Genomic DNA, 15327 nt, shown 5'->3' on the forward strand with positions numbered 1-15327 from the left:
CTGCCTGAGGATAGCTTGGAAGCCCTGGGTCAGCGTAGACCCCCCGTGCCGCGCCCCCAGCCGCGCTAGGCGGACCCATGAGCACTATGGAGAGGCTTGCGGAGCAGCCTTACCGAGCCTCCCACCATCACTCTTCGGGGAGAAAACGCCGCTCATCCTGACCTCCTGTCGCACATAATGCTCCGCCCACCCTGCAGTGGGCGAAGGATCGCTTGAATCGTGGTCAGCTTGGATCCGCGAGAGTAATTTTCAATACGAGTGTAAATCCGAGCCGTATAGTTGCAGTTTTTGTTCTGCCCTTCAGTGTTCGTACAGCTGCCGCTTCGGCGTTGATATGCTAGTAGCTACTGCCTGAGGATAGCTTGGAAGCCCTGGGTCAGCGTAGACCCCCCGTCCCGCGCCCCCAGCCGCGCTAGGCGGACCCATGAGCACTATGGAGAGGCTTGCGGAACAGCCTTAACGAGCCTCCCACCTCACTCTTCTGGGAGAAAACGCCGCTCATCCTGACCTACTAACGCACATAATGCTCCGCCCACCCTGCAGTGGGCGAAGGATCGCTTGAATCGTGGTCAGCTTGGATCCGCGAGAGTAATTTTCAATACGAGTGTGTATCCGAGCCGTATCGTTGCAGTTTTTGTTCTGCCCTTCAGTGTCCGTACAGCTGCCGCTTCGGCGTTGATATGTTAGTAGCTACTGCCGGAGGATACCTTGGAAGCCCTGGGTCATTGTAGACCCCCCGCCCCGCACCCCCAGCCGCGCTAGGCGGACCCCTGAGCACTATGGAGAGGCTTGCGGAGCAGCCTTACCGAGCCTCCCACCATCACTCTTCGGGGAGAAAACGCCGCTCATCCTGACCTCCTGTCGCACATAATGCTCCGCCCACCCTGCAGTGGGCGAAGGATCGCTTGAATCGTGGTCAGCTTGGATCCGCGAGAGTAATTTTCAATACGAGTGTGTATCCGAGGCGTATCGTTGCAGTTTTTGTTCTGCCCTTCAGTGTTCGTACTGCTGCCGCTTCGGCATTGATATGTTAGTAGCTACTGCCTGAGGATAGCTTGGAAGCCCTGGGTCAGCGTAGACCCCCCGTGCCCCGCCCCCAGCCGCGCTAGGCGGACCCATGAGCACTATGGAGAGGCTTGCGGAGCAGCCTTACCGAGCCTCCCACCATCACTCTTCGGGGAGAAAACGCCGCTCATCCTGACCTCCTGTCGCACATAATGCTCCGCCCACCCTGCAGTGGGCGAAGGATCGCTTGAATCGTGGTCAGCTTGGATCCGCGAGAGTAATTTTCAATACGAGTGTGTATCCGAGCCGTATCGTTGCAGTTTTTGTTCTGCCCTTCAGTGTTCGTACAGCTGCCGCTTCGGCATTGATATGTTAGTAGCTACTGCCTGAGGATAGCTTGGAAGCCCTGGGTCAGCGTAGACCCCCCGTGCCGCGCCCCCAGCCGCGCTAGGCGGACCCATGAGCACTATGGAGAGGCTTGCGGAGCAGCCTTACCGAGCCTCCCACCATCACTCTTCGGGGAGAAAACGCCGCTCATCCTGACCTCCTGTCGCACATAATGCTCCGCCCACCCTGCAGTGGGCGAAGGATCGCTTGAATCGTGGTCAGCTTGGATCCGCGAGAGTAATTTTCAATACGAGTGTAAATCCGAGCCGTATAGTTGCAGTTTTTGTTCTGCCCTTCAGTGTTCGTACAGCTGCCGCTTCGGCGTTGATATGTTAGTAGCCACTGCCTGAGGATAGCTTGGAAGCCCTGGGTCAGCGCAGACCCCCCGTGCCGCGCCCCCAGCCGCGCTAGGCGGACCCATGAGCACTATGGAGAGGCTTGCGGAGCAGCCTTAACGACCCTCCCACCGTCACTCTTCGGGGAGAAAACGCCGCTCATCCTGACCTCCTGTCGCACATAATGCGCCGCCCACCCTGCAGTGGGCGAAGGATCGCTTGAATCGTGGTCAGCTTGGATCCGCGAGAGTAATTTTCAATACGAGTGTGTATCCGAGCCGTATCGTTGCAGTTTTTGTTCTGCCCTTCAGTGTTCGTACAGCTGCCGCTTCGGCGTTGATATGTTAGTAGCTACTGCCTGAGGATAGCTTGGAAGCCCTGGGTCAGCGTAGACCGCCCGTGCCGCGCCCCCAGCCGCGCTACGCGGACCCATGAGCACTATGGAGAGGCTTGCGGAGCAGCCTTACCGAGCCTCCCACCGTCACTCTTCGGGGAGAAAACGCCGCTCATCCTGACCTCCTGTCGCACATAATGCTCCGCCCACCCTGCAGTGGGCGAAGGATCGCTTGAATCGTGGTCAGCTTGGATCCGCGAGAGTAATTTTCAATACGAGTGTGTATCCGAGGCGTATCGTTGCAGTTTTTGTTCTGCCCTTCAGTGTTCGTACTGCTGCCGCTTCGGCATTGATATGTTAGTAGCTACTGCCTGAGGATAGCTTGGAAGCCCTGGGTCAGCGTAGACCCATCGTGCCGCGCCCCCAGCCGCGCTAGGCGGACCCATGAGCACTATGGAGAGGCTTGCGGAGCAGCCTTACCGAGCCTCCCACCATCACTCTTCGGGGAGAAAACGCCGCTCATCCTGACCTCCTGTCGCACATAATGCTCCGCCCACCCTGCAGTGGGCGAAGGATCGCTTGAATCGTGGTCAGCTTGGATCCGCGAGAGTAATTTTCAATACGAGTGTGTATCCGAGCCGTATCGTTGCAGTTTTTGTTCTGCCCTTCAGTGTTCGTGCAGCTGCCGCTTCGGCGTTGATATGTTAGTAGCCACTGCCTGAGGATAGCTTGGAAGCCCTGGGTCAGCGCAGACCCCCCGTGCCGCGCCCCCAGCCGCGCTAGGCGGACCCATGAGCACTATGGAGAGGCTTGCGGAGCAGCCTTACCGAGCCTCCCACCATCACTCTTCGGGGAGAAAACGCCGCTCATCCTGACCTCCTGTCGCACATAATGCTCCGCCCACCCTGCAGTGGGCGAAGGATCGCTTGAATCGTGGTCAGCTTGGATCCGCGAGAGTAATTTTCAATACGAGTGTGTATCCGAGCCGTATCGTTGCAGTTTTTGTTCTGCCCTTCAGTGTTCGTACAGCTGCCGCTTCGGCGTTGATATGTTAGTAGCTACTGCCTGAGGATAGCTTGGAAGCCCTGGGTCAGCGTAGACCCCCCGTGCCGCGCCCCCAGCCGCGCTAGGCGGACCCATGAGCACTATGGAGAGGCTTGCGGAGCAGCTTTAACGACCCTCCCACCTCACTCTTCGGGGAGAAAACGCCGCTCATCCTGACCTCCTGTCGCACATAATGCTCCGCCCACCCTCCAGTGGGCGAAGGATCGCTTGAATCGTGGTCAGCTTGGATCCGCGAGAGTAATTTTCAATACGAGTGTGTATCCGAGCCGTATCGTTGCAGTTTTTGTTCTGACCTTCAGTGTTCGTACAGCTGCCGCTTCGGCGTTGATATGTTAGTAGCCACTGCCTGAGGATAGCTTGGAAGCCCTGGGTCAGCGCAGACCCCCCAGTGCCGCGCCCCCAGCCGCGCTAGGCGGACCCATGAGCACTATGGAGAGGCTTGCGGAGCAGCCTTAACGAGCCTCCCACCGTCACTCTTCGGAGAGAAAACGCCGCTCATCCTGACCTCCTGTCGCACATAATGCTCCGCCCACCCTGCAGTGGGCGAAGGATCGCTTGAATCGTGGTCAGCTTGGATCCGCGAGAGTAATTTTCAATACGAGTGTGTATCCGAGCCGAATCGTTGCAGTTTTTGTTCTGCCCTTCAGTGTTCGTACAGCTGCCGCTTCGGCATTGATATGTTAGTAGCTACTGCCTGAGGATAGCTTGGAAGCCCTGGGTCAGCGTAGACCCCCCGTGCCGCGCCCCCAGCCGCGCTAGGCGGACCCATGAGCACTATGGAGAGGCTTGCGGAGCAGCCTTACCGAGCCTCCCACCATCACTCTTCGGGGAGAAAACGCCGCTCATCCTGACCTCCTGTCGCACATAATGCTCCGCCCACCCTGCAGTGGGCGAAGGATCGCTTGAATCGTGGTCAGCTTGGATCCGCGAGAGTAATTTTCAATACGAGTGTGTATTCGAGCCATATCGTTGCAGTTTTTGTTCTGCCCTTCAGTGTTCGTACAGCTGCCCCTTCGGCATTGATATGTTAGTAGCCACTGCCTGAGGATGGCTTGGAAGCCCTGGGTCAGCGCAGACCCCCCGTGCCGCGCCCCCAGCCGCGCTAGGCGGACCCATGAGCACTATGGAGAGGCTTGCGGAGCAGCCTTAACGACCCTCCCACCGTCACTCTTCGGGGAGAAAACGCCGCTCATCCTGACCTCCTGTCGCACATAATGCTCTGCCCACCCTGCAGTGGGCGAAAGGATCGCTTGAATCGTGGTCAGCTTGGATCCGCGAGAGTAATTTTCAATACGAGTGTGTATCCGAGCCGTATCGTTGCTGTCTTTGTTCTGCCCTTCAGTATTCGTACAGCTGCCGCTTCGGCATTGATATGTTAGTAGCTACTGCCTGAGGATAGCTTGGAAGCCCTGGGTCAGCGTAGACCCCCCGTCCCACGCCCCCAGCCGCGCTAGGCGGACCCATGAGCACTATGGAGAGGCTTGCGGAGCAGCCTTAACGACCCTCCCACCGTCACTCTTCGGGGAGAAAACGCCGCTCAACCTGACCTCCTGTCGCACATAATGCTCCGCCCACCCTGCAGTGGGCGAAGGATCGCTTGAATCGTGGTCAGCTTGGATCCGCGAGAGTAATTTTCAATACGAGTGTGTATCCGAGCCGTATCGTTGCAGTTTTTGTTCTGCCCTTCAGTGTTCGTACAGCTGCCGCTTCGGCGTTGATATGTTAGTAGCTACTGCCTGAGGATAGCTTATAAGCCCTGGGTCAGCGTAGACCCCCCGTCCCGCGGCCCCAGCCGCGCTAGGTGGACCCATGAGCACTATGGAGAGGCTTGCGGAGCAGCCTTAACGAGCTTCCCACCTCACTCTTCGGGGAGAAAACGCCGCTCATCCTGACCTCCTGTCGCACATAATGCTCCGCCCACCCTGCAGTGGGCGAAGGATCGCTTGAATCGTGGTCAGCTTGGATCCGCGAGAGTAATTTTCAATACGAGTGTGTATCCGAGCCGTATCGTTGCAGTTTTTGTTCTGCCCTTCAGTGTTCGTACAGCTGCCGCTTCGGCGTTGATATGTTAGTAGCTACTGCCTGAGGATAGCTTGGAAGCCCTGGGTCAGCGTAGACCGCCCGTGCCGCGCCCCCAGCCGCGCTAGGCGGACCCATGAGCACTATGGAGAGGCTTGCGGAGCAGCCTTGCCGAGCCTCCCACCATCACTCTTCGGGGAGAAAACGCCGCTCATCCTGACCTCCTGTCGCACATAATGCTCCGCCCACCCTGCAGTGGGCGAAGGATCGCTTGAATCGTGGTCAGCTTGGATCCGCGAGAGTAATTTTCAATACGAGTGTGTATCCGAGCCGTATCGTTGCAGTTTTTGTTCTGCCCTTCAGTGTTCGTACAGCTGCCGCTTCGGCGTTGATATGTTAGTAGCTACTGCCTGAGGATACCTTGGAAGCCCTGGGTCAGCGTAGACCCCCCGTCCCGCGCCCCCAGCCGCGCTAGGCGGACCCATGAGCACTATGGAGAGGCTTGCGGAGCACCTTTAACGACCCTCCCACCTCACTCTTCGGGGAGAAAACGCCGCTCATCCTGACCTCCTGTCGCACATAATGCTCTGCCCACCCTGCAGTGGGCGAAGGATCGCTTGAATCGTGGTCAGCTTGGATCCGCGAGAGTAATTTTCAATACGAGTGTGTATCCGAGCCGTATCGTTGCAGTTTTTGTTCTGCCCTTCAGTGTTCGTACAGCTGCCGCTTCGGCGTTGATATGTTAGTAGCTACTGCCTGAGGATAGCTTGGAAGCCCTGGGTCAGCGTAGACCGCCCGTGCCGCGCCCCCAGCCGCGCTAGGCGGACCCATGAGCACTATGGAGAGGCTTGCGGAGCAGCCTTACCGAGCCTCCCACCATCACTCTTCGGGGAGAAAACGCCGCTCATCCTGACCTCCTGTCGCACATAATGCTCCGCCCACCCTGCAGTGGGCGAAGGATCGCTTGAATCGTGGTCAGCTTGGATCCACGAGAGTAATTTTCAATACGAGTGTGTATCCGAGCCGTATCGTTGCAGTTTTTGTTCTGCCCTTCAGTGTTCGTACAGCTGCCGCTTCGGCGTTGATATGTTAGTAGCCACTGCCTGAGGATAGCTTGGAAGCCGTGGGTCAGCGCAGACCCCCCGTGCCGCGCCCCCAGCCGCGCTAGGCGGACCCATGAGCACTATGGAGAGGCTTGCGGAGCAGCCTTAACGACCCTCCCACCGTCACTCTTCGGGGAGAAAACGCCGCTCATCCTGACCTCCTGTCGCACATAATGCGCCGCCCACCCTGCAGTGGGCGAAGGATCGCTTGAATCGTGGTCAGCTTGGATCCGCGAGAGTAATTTTCAATACGAGTGTGTATCCGAGCCGTATCGTTGCAGTTTTTGTTCTGCCCTTCAGTGTTCGTACAGCTGCCGCTTCGGCGTTGATATGTTAGTAGCTACTGCCTGAGGATAGCTTGGAAGCCCTGGGTCAGCGTAGACCGCCCGTGCCGCGCCCCCAGCCGCGCTACGCGGACCCATGAGCACTATGGAGAGGCTTGCGGAGCAGCCTTACCGAGCCTCCCACCGTCACTCTTCGGGGAGAAAACGCCGCTCATCCTGACCTCCTGTCGCACATAATGCTCCGCCCACCCTGCAGTGGGCGAAGGATCGCTTGAATCGTGGTCAGCTTGGATCCACGAGAGTAATTTTCAATACGAGTGTGTATCCGAGCCGTATCGTTGCAGTTTTTGTTCTGCCCTTCAGTGTTCGTACAGCTGCCGCTTCGGCGTTGATATGTTAGTAGCTACTGCCTGAGGATAGCTTGGAAGCCCTGGGTCAGCGTAGACCGCCCGTGCCGCGCCCCCAGCCGCACTAGGCGGACCCATGAGCACTATGGAGAGGCTTGCGGAGCAGCCTTACCGAGCCTCCCACCATCACTCTTCGGGGAGAAAACGCCGCTCATCCTGACCTCCTGTCGCACATAATGCTCCGCCCACCCTGCAGTGGGCGAAGGATCGCTTGAATCGTGGTCAGCTTGGATCCGCGAGAGTAATTTTCAATACGAGTGTGTATCCGAGCCGTATCGTTGCAGTTTTTGTTCTGCCCTTCAGTGTTCGTACAGCTGCCGCTTCGGCGTTGATATGTTAGTAGCTACTGCCTGAGGATACCTTGGAAGCCCTGGGTCAGCGTAGACCCCCCGTCCCGCGCCCCCAGCCGCGCTAGGCGGACCCATGAGCACTATGGAGAGGCTTGCGGAGCACCTTTAACGACCCTCCCACCTCACTCTTCGGGGAGAAAACGCCGCTCATCCTGACCTCCTGTCGCACATAATGCTCCGCCCACCCTGCAGTGGGCGAAGGATCGCTTGAATCGTGGTCAGCTTGGATCCGCGAGAGTAATTTTCAATACGAGTGTGTATCTGAGCCGTATCGTTGCAGTTTTTGTTCTGCCCTTCAGTGTTCGTACAGCTGCCGCTTCGGCGTTGATATGTTAGTAGCTACTGCCTGAGGATAGCTTGGAACCCCTGGGTCAGCGTAGACCCCCCGTCCCGCGGCCCCAGCCGCACTAGGCGGACCCATGAGCACTATGGAGAGGCTTGCGGAGCAGCCTTAACGAGCCTCCCACCTCACTCTTCGGGGAGAAAAAGCCGCTCATCCTGACCTCCTGTCGCACATAATGCTCCGCCCACCCTGCAGTGGGCGAAGGATCGCTTGAATCGTGGTCAGCTTGGATCCGCGAGAGTAATTTTCAATACGAGTGTGTATCCGAGCCGTATCGTTGCAGTTTTTGTTCTGCCCTTCAGTGTTCGTACAGCTGCCGCTTCGGCGTTGATATGTTAGTAGCTACTGCCTGAGGATAGCTTGGAAGCCCTGGGTCAGCGTAGACCGCCCGTGCCGCGCCCCAGCCGCGCTAGGCGGACCCATGAGCACTATGGAGAGGCTTGCGGAGCAGCCTTACCGAGCCTCCCACCATCACTCTTCGGGGAGAAAACGCCGCTCATCCTGACCTCCTGTCGCACATAATGCTCCGCCCACCCTGCAGTGGGCGAAGGATCGCTTGAATCGTGGTCAGCTTGGATCCGCGAGAGTAATTTTCAATACGAGTGTGTATCCGAGCCGTATCGTTGCAGTTTTTGTTCTGCCCTTCAGTGTTCGTACAGCTGCCGCTTCGGCGTTGATATGTTAGTAGCCACTGCCTGAGGATAGCTTGGAAGCCCTGGGTCAGCGCAGACCCCCCGTGCCGCGCCCCCAGCCGCGCTAGGCGGACCCATGAGCACTATGGAGAGGCTTGCGGAGCAGCCTTAACGACCCTCCCACCGTCACTCTTCGGGGAGAAAACGCCGCTCATCCTGACCTCCTGTCGCACATAATGCGCCGCCCACCCTGCAGTGGGCGAAGGATCGCTTGAATCGTGGTCAGCTTGGATCCGCGAGAGTAATTTTCAATACGAGTGTGTATCCGAGCCGTATCGTTGCAGTTTTTGTTCTGCCCTTCAGTGTTCGTACAGCTGCCGCTTCGGCGTTGATATGTTAGTAGCTACTGCCTGAGGATAGCTTGGAAGCCCTGGGTCAGCGTAGACCGCCCGTGCCGCGCCCCCAGCCGCGCTACGCGGACCCATGAGCACTATGGAGAGGCTTGCGGAGCAGCCTTACCGAGCCTCCCACCGTCACTCTTCGGGGAGAAAACGCCGCTCATCCTGACCTCCTGTCGCACATAATGCTCCGCCCACCCTGCAGTGGGCGAAGGATCGCTTGAATCGTGGTCAGCTTGGACCCGCGAGAGTAATTTTCAATACGAGTGTGTATCCGAGCCGTATCGTTGCAGTTTTTGTTCTGCCCTTCAGTGTTCGTACAGCTGCCGCTTCGGCGTTGATATGTTAGTAGCTACTGCCTGAGGATAGCTTGGAAGCCCTGGGTCAGCGTAGACCCCCCGTGCCGCGCCCCCAGCCGCGCTAGGCCGACCCATGAGCACTATGGAGAGGCTTGCGGAGCAGCCTTACCGAGCCTCCCACCATCACTCTTCGGGGAGAAAACGCCGCTCATCCTGACCTCCTGTCGCACATAATGCTCCGCCCACCCTGCAGTGGGCGAAGGATCGCTTGAATCGTGGTCAGCTTGGATCCGCGAGAGTAATTTTCAATACGAGTGTGTATCCGAACCGTATCGTTGCAGTTTTTGTTCTGCCCTTCAGTGTTCGTACAGCTGCCGCTTCGGCGTTGATATGTTAGTAGCTACTGCCTGAGGATAGCTTGGAAGCCCTGGGTCAGCGTAGACCGCCCGTGCCGCGCCCCCAGCCGCGCTAGGCGGACCCATGAGCACTATGGAGAGGCTTGCGGAGCAGCCTTAACGACCCTCCCACCTCACTCTTCGGGGAGAAAACGCCGCTCATCCTGACCTCCTGTCGCACATAATGCTCCGCCCACCCTGCAGTGGGCGAAGGATCGCTTGAATCGTGGTCAGCTTGGATCCGCGAGAGTAATTTTCAATACGAGTGTGTATCCGAGCTGTATCGTTGCAGTTTTTGTTCTGCCCTTCAGTGTTCGTACAGCTGCCGCTTCGGCGTTGATATGTTAGTAGCTACTGCCTGAGGATAGCTTGGAAGCCCTGGGTCAGCGTAGACCCCCCGTGCCGCGCCCCCAGCCGCGCTAGGCGGACCCATGAGCACTATGGAGAGGCTTGCGGAGCAGCCTTACCGAGCCTCCCACCATCACTCTTCGGGGAGAAAACGCCGCTCATCCTGACCTCCTGTCGCACATAATGCTCCGCCCACCCTGCAATGGGCGAAGGATCGCTTGAATCGTGGTCAGCTTGGATCCGCGAGAGTAATTTTCAATACGAGTGTGTATCCGAGCCGTATCGTTGCAGTTTTTGTTCTGCCCTTCAGTGTTCGTACAGCTGCCGCTTCGGCGTTGATATGTTAGTAGCTACTGCCTGAGGATAGCTTGGAAGCCCTGGGTCAGCGTAGACCGCCCGTGCCGCGCCCCCAGCCGCGCTAGGCGGACCCATGAGCACTATGGAGTGGCTTGCGGAGCAGCCTTACCGACCCTCCCACCATCACTCTTCGGGGAGAAAACGCCGCTCATCCTGACCTCCTGTCGCACATAATGCTCCGCCCACCCTGCAGTGGGCGAAGGATCGCTTGAATCGTGGTCAGCTTGGATCCGTGAGAGTAATTTTCAATACGAGTGTGTATCCGAGCCGTATCGTTGCAGTTTTTGTTCTGCCCTTCAGTGTTCGTACAGCTGCCGCTTCGGCGTTGATATGTTAGTAGCTACTGCCTGAGGATAGCTTGGAAGCCCTGGGTCAGCGTAGACCCCCCGTGCCGCGCCCCCAGCCGCGCTAGGCGGACCCATGAGCACTATGGAGAGGCTTGCGGAGCAGCCTTAACGACCCTCCCACCGTCACTCTTCGGGGAGAAAACGCCGCTCATCCTGACCTCCTGTCGCACATAATGCTCCGCCCACCCTGCAGTGGGCGAAGGATCGCTTGAATCGTCATCAGCTTGGATCCGCGAGACTAATTTTCAATACGAGTGTGTATCCGAGCCGTATCGTTGCAGTTTTTGTTCTGCCCTTCAGTGTTCGTACAGCTGCCGCTTCGGCGTTGATATGTTAGTAGCTACTGCCTGAGGATAGCTTGGAAGCCCTGGGTCAGCGTAGACCCCCCGTCCCGCGGCCCCAGCCGCGCTAGGCGGACCCATGAGCACTATGGAGAGGCTTGCGGAGCAGCCTTAACGAGCCTCCCACCTCACTCTTCGGGGAGAAAACGCCGCTCATCCTGACCTCCTGTCGCACATAATGCTCCGCCCACCCTGCAGTGGGCGAAGGATCGCTTGAATCGTGGTCAGCTTGGATCCGCGAGAGTAATTTTCAATACGAGTGTGTATCCGAGCCGTATCGTTGCAGTTTTTGTTCTGCCCTTCAGTGTTCGTACAGCTGCCGCTTCGGCGTTGATATGTTAGTAGCCACTGCCTGAGGATAGCTTGGAAGCCCTGGGTCAGCGCAGACCCCCCGTGCCGCGCCCCCAGCCGCGCTAGGCGGACCCATGAGCACTATGGAGAGGCTTGCGGAGCAGCCTTAACGACCCTCCCACCGTCACTCTTCGGGGAGAAAACGCCGCTCATCCTGACCTCCTGTCGCACATAATGCTCCGCCCACCCTGCAGTGGGCGAAGGATCGCTTGAATCGTGGTCAGCTTGGATCCGCGAGAGTAATTTTCAATACGAGTGTGTATCCGAGCCGTATCGTTGCAGTTTTTGTTCTGCCCTTCAGTGTTCGTACAACTGCCGCTTCGGCGTTGATATGTTAGTAGCTACTGCCTGAGGATAGCTTGGAAGCCCTGGGTCAGCGTAGACCCCCCGTCCCGCGCCCCCAGCCGCGCTAGGCGGACCCGTGAGAACTATGGAGAGGCTTGCGGAGCAGCCTTAACGACCCTCCCACCGTCACTCTTCGGGGAGAAAATGCCGCTCATCCTGACCTCCTGTCGCACATAATGCTCCGTCCACCCTGAAGTGGGCGAAGGATCGCTTGAATCGTGGTCAGCTTGGATCCGCGAGAGTAATTTTCAATACGAGTGTGTATCCGAGCCGTATCATTGCAGTTTTTGTTCTGCCCTTCAGTGTTCGTACAGCTGCCGCTTCGGCGTTGATATGTTAGTAGCTACTGCCTGAGGATAGCTTGGAAGCCCTGGGTCAGCGTAGACCCCCCGTCTCGCGCCCCCAGCTGCGCTAGGCGGACCCATGAGCACTATGGAGAGGCTTGCGGAGCAGCCTTAACGACCCTCCCACCGTCACTCTTCGGGGAGAAAACGCCGCTCATCCTGACCTCCTGTCGCACATAATGCTCCGCCCACCCTGCAGTGGGCGAAGGATCGCTTGAATCGTGGTCAGCTTGGATCCGCGAGAGTAATTTTCAATACGAGTGTGTATCCGAGCCGTATCGTTGCAGTTTTTGTTCTGCCCTTCAGTGTTCGTACAGCTGCCGCTTCGGCGTTGATATGTTAGTAGCTACTGCCTGAGGATAGCTTGGAAGCCCTGGGTCAGCGTAGACCCCCCGTCCCGCGCCCCCAGCCGCGCTAGGCGGACCCATGAGCACTATGGAGAGGCTTGCGGAGCAGCCTTAACGAGCCTCCCACCATCACTCTTCGGGGAGAAAACGCCGCTCATCCTGACCTCCTGTCGCACATAATGCTCCGCCCACTCTGCAGTGGGCGAAGGATCGCTTGAATCATGGTCAGCTTGGATCCGCGAGAGTAATTTTCAATACGAGTGTGTATCCGAGCCGTATCGTTGCAGTTTTTGTTCTGCCCTTCAGTGTTCGTACAGCTGCCGCTTCGGCGTTGATATGTTAGTAGCCACTGCCTGAGGATAGCTTGGAAGCCCTGGGTCAGCGCAGACCCCCCGTGCCGCGCCCCCAGCCGCGCTAGGCGGACCCATGAGCACTATGGAGAGGCTTGCGGAGCAGCCTTAACGACCCTCCCACCGTCACTCTTCGGGGAGAAAACGCCGCTCATCCTGACCTCCTGTCGCACATAATGCTCCGCCCACCCTGCAGTGGGCGAAGGATCGCTTGAATCGTGGTCAGCTTGGATCCGCGAGAGTAATTTTCAATACGAGTGTGTATCCGAGCCGTATCGTTGCAGTTTTTGTTCTGCCCTTCAGTGTTCGTACAGCTGCCGCTTCGGCGTTGATATGTTAGTAGCTACTGCCTGAGGATAGCTTGGAAGCCCTGGGTCAGCGTAGACCCCCCGTGCCGTGCCCCCAGCCGCGCTAGGCGGACCCATGAGCACTATGGAGAGGCTTGCGGAGCAGCCTTAACGACCCTCCCACCGTCACTCTTCGGGGAGAAAACGCCGCTCATCCTGACCTCCTGTCGCACATAATGCTCCGCCCACCCTGCAGTGGGCGAAGGATCGCTTGAATCGTGGTCAGCTTGGACCCGCGAGAGTAATTTTCAATACGAGTGTGTATCCGAGCCGTATCGTTGCAGTTTTTGTTCTGCCCTTCAGTGTTCGTACAGCTGCCGCTTCGGCGTTGATATGTTAGTAGCTACTGCCTGAGGATAGCTTGGAAGCCCTGGGTCAGCGTAAACCGCCCGTGCCGCGCCCCCAGCCGCGCTAGGCGGACCCATGAGCACTATGGAGTGGCTTGCGGAGCAGCCTTACCGACCCTCCCACCATCACTCTTCGGGGAGAAAACGCCGCTCATCCTGACCTCCTGTCGCACATAATGCTCCGCCCACCCTGCAGTGGGCGAAGGATCGCTTGAATCGTGGTCAGCTTGGATCCGTGAGAGTAATTTTCAATACGAGTGTGTATCCGAGCCGTATCGTTGCAGTTTTTGTTCTGCCCTTCAGTGTTCGTACAGCTGCCGCTTCGGCGTTGATATGTTAGTAGCTACTGCCTGAGGATAGCTTGGAAGCCCTGGGTCAGCGTAGACCCCCCGTGCCACGCCCCCAGCCGCGCTAGGCGGACCCATAGCACTATGGAGAGGCTTGCGGAGCAGCCTTAACGACCCTCCCACCGTCACTCTTCGGGGAGAAAACGCCGCTCATCCTGACCTCCTGTCGCACATAATGCTCCGCCCACCCTGCAGTGGGCGAAGGATCGCTTGAATCGTCATCAGCTTGGATCCGCGAGAGTAATTTTCAATACGAGTGTGTATCCGAGCCGTATCGTTGCTGTTTTTGTTCTGCCCTTCAGTGTTCGTACAGCTGCCGCTTCGGCGTTGATATGTTAGTAGCCACTGCCTGAGGATAGCTTGGAAGCCGTGGGTCAGCGTAGACCCCCCGTCCCGCGGCCACAGCCGCGCTAGGCGGACCCATGAGCACTATGGAGAGGATTGCGGAGCAGCCTTAACGAGCCTCCCACCTCACTCTTCGGGGAGAAAACGCCGCTCATCCTGACCTCCTGTCGCACATAATGCTCCGCCCACCCTGCAGTGGGCGAAGGATCGCTTGAATCGTGGTCAGCTTGGATCCGCGAGAGTAATTTTCAATACGAGTGTGTATCCGAGCCGTATCGTTGCAGTTTTTGTTCTGCCCTTCAGTGTTCGTACAGCTGCCGCTTCGGCGTTGATATGTTAGTAGCTACTGCCTGAGGATAGCTTGGAAGCCCTGGGTCAGCGTAGACCGCCCGTGCCGCGCCCCCAGCCGCGCTAGGCGGACCCATGAGCACTATGGAGTGGCTTGCGGAGCAGCCTTACCGACCCTCCCACCATCACTCTTCGGGGAGAAAACGCCGCTCATCCTGACCTCCTGTCGCACATAATGCTCCGCCCACCCTGCAGTGGGCGAAGGATCGCTTGAATCGTGGTCAGCTTGGATCCGTGAGAGTAATTTTCAATACGAGTGTGTATCCGAGCCGTATCGTTGCAGTTTTTGTTCTGCCCTTCAGTGTTCGTACAGCTGCCGCTTCGGCGTTGATATGTTAGTAGCTACTGCCTGAGGATAGCTTGGAAGCCCTGGGTCAGCGTAGACCCCCCGTGCCGCGCCCCCAGCCGCGCTAGGCGGACCCATGAGCACTATGGAGAGGCTTGCGGAGCAGCCTTAACGACCCTCCCACCGTCACTCTTCGGGGAGAAAACGCCGCTCATCCTGACCTCCTGTCGCACATAATGCTCCGCCCACCCTGCAGTGGGCGAAGGATCGCTTGAATCGTGGTCAGCTTGGATCCGCGAGAGTAATTTTCAATACGAGTGTGTATCCGAGCCGTATCGTTGCAGTTTTTGTTCTGCCCTTCAGTGTTCGTACAGCTGCCGCTTCGGCGTTGATATGTTAGTAGCTACTGCCTGAGGATAGCTTGGAAGCCCTGGGTCAGCATAGACCCCCCGTCCCGCGCCCCCAGCCGCGCTAGGCGGACCCATGAGCACTATGGAGAGGCTTGCGGAGCAGCCTTAACGACCTTCCCACCGTCACTCTTCGGGGAGAAAACGCCGCTCATCCTGACCTCCTGTCGCACATAATGCTCCGCCCACCCTGCAGTGGGCGAAGGATCGCTTGAATCGTGGTCAGCTTGGATCCGTGAGAGTAATTTTCAATACGAGTGTGTATCCGAGCCGTATCGTTGCAGTTTTTGTTCTGCCCTTCAGTGTTCGTACAGCTGCCGCTTCGGCGTTGATATGTTAGTAGCTACTGCCTGAGGATAGCTTGGAAGCCCTGGGTCAGCATAGACCCCCCGTCCCGCGCCCCCAGCCGCGCTA

The sequence above is a fragment of the Schistocerca americana genome, chromosome 1 (genome assembly GCF_021461395.2).
Source record: "Schistocerca americana isolate TAMUIC-IGC-003095 chromosome 1, iqSchAmer2.1, whole genome shotgun sequence".
In the NCBI taxonomy this organism is placed as follows: domain Eukaryota; kingdom Metazoa; phylum Arthropoda; class Insecta; order Orthoptera; family Acrididae; genus Schistocerca; species Schistocerca americana.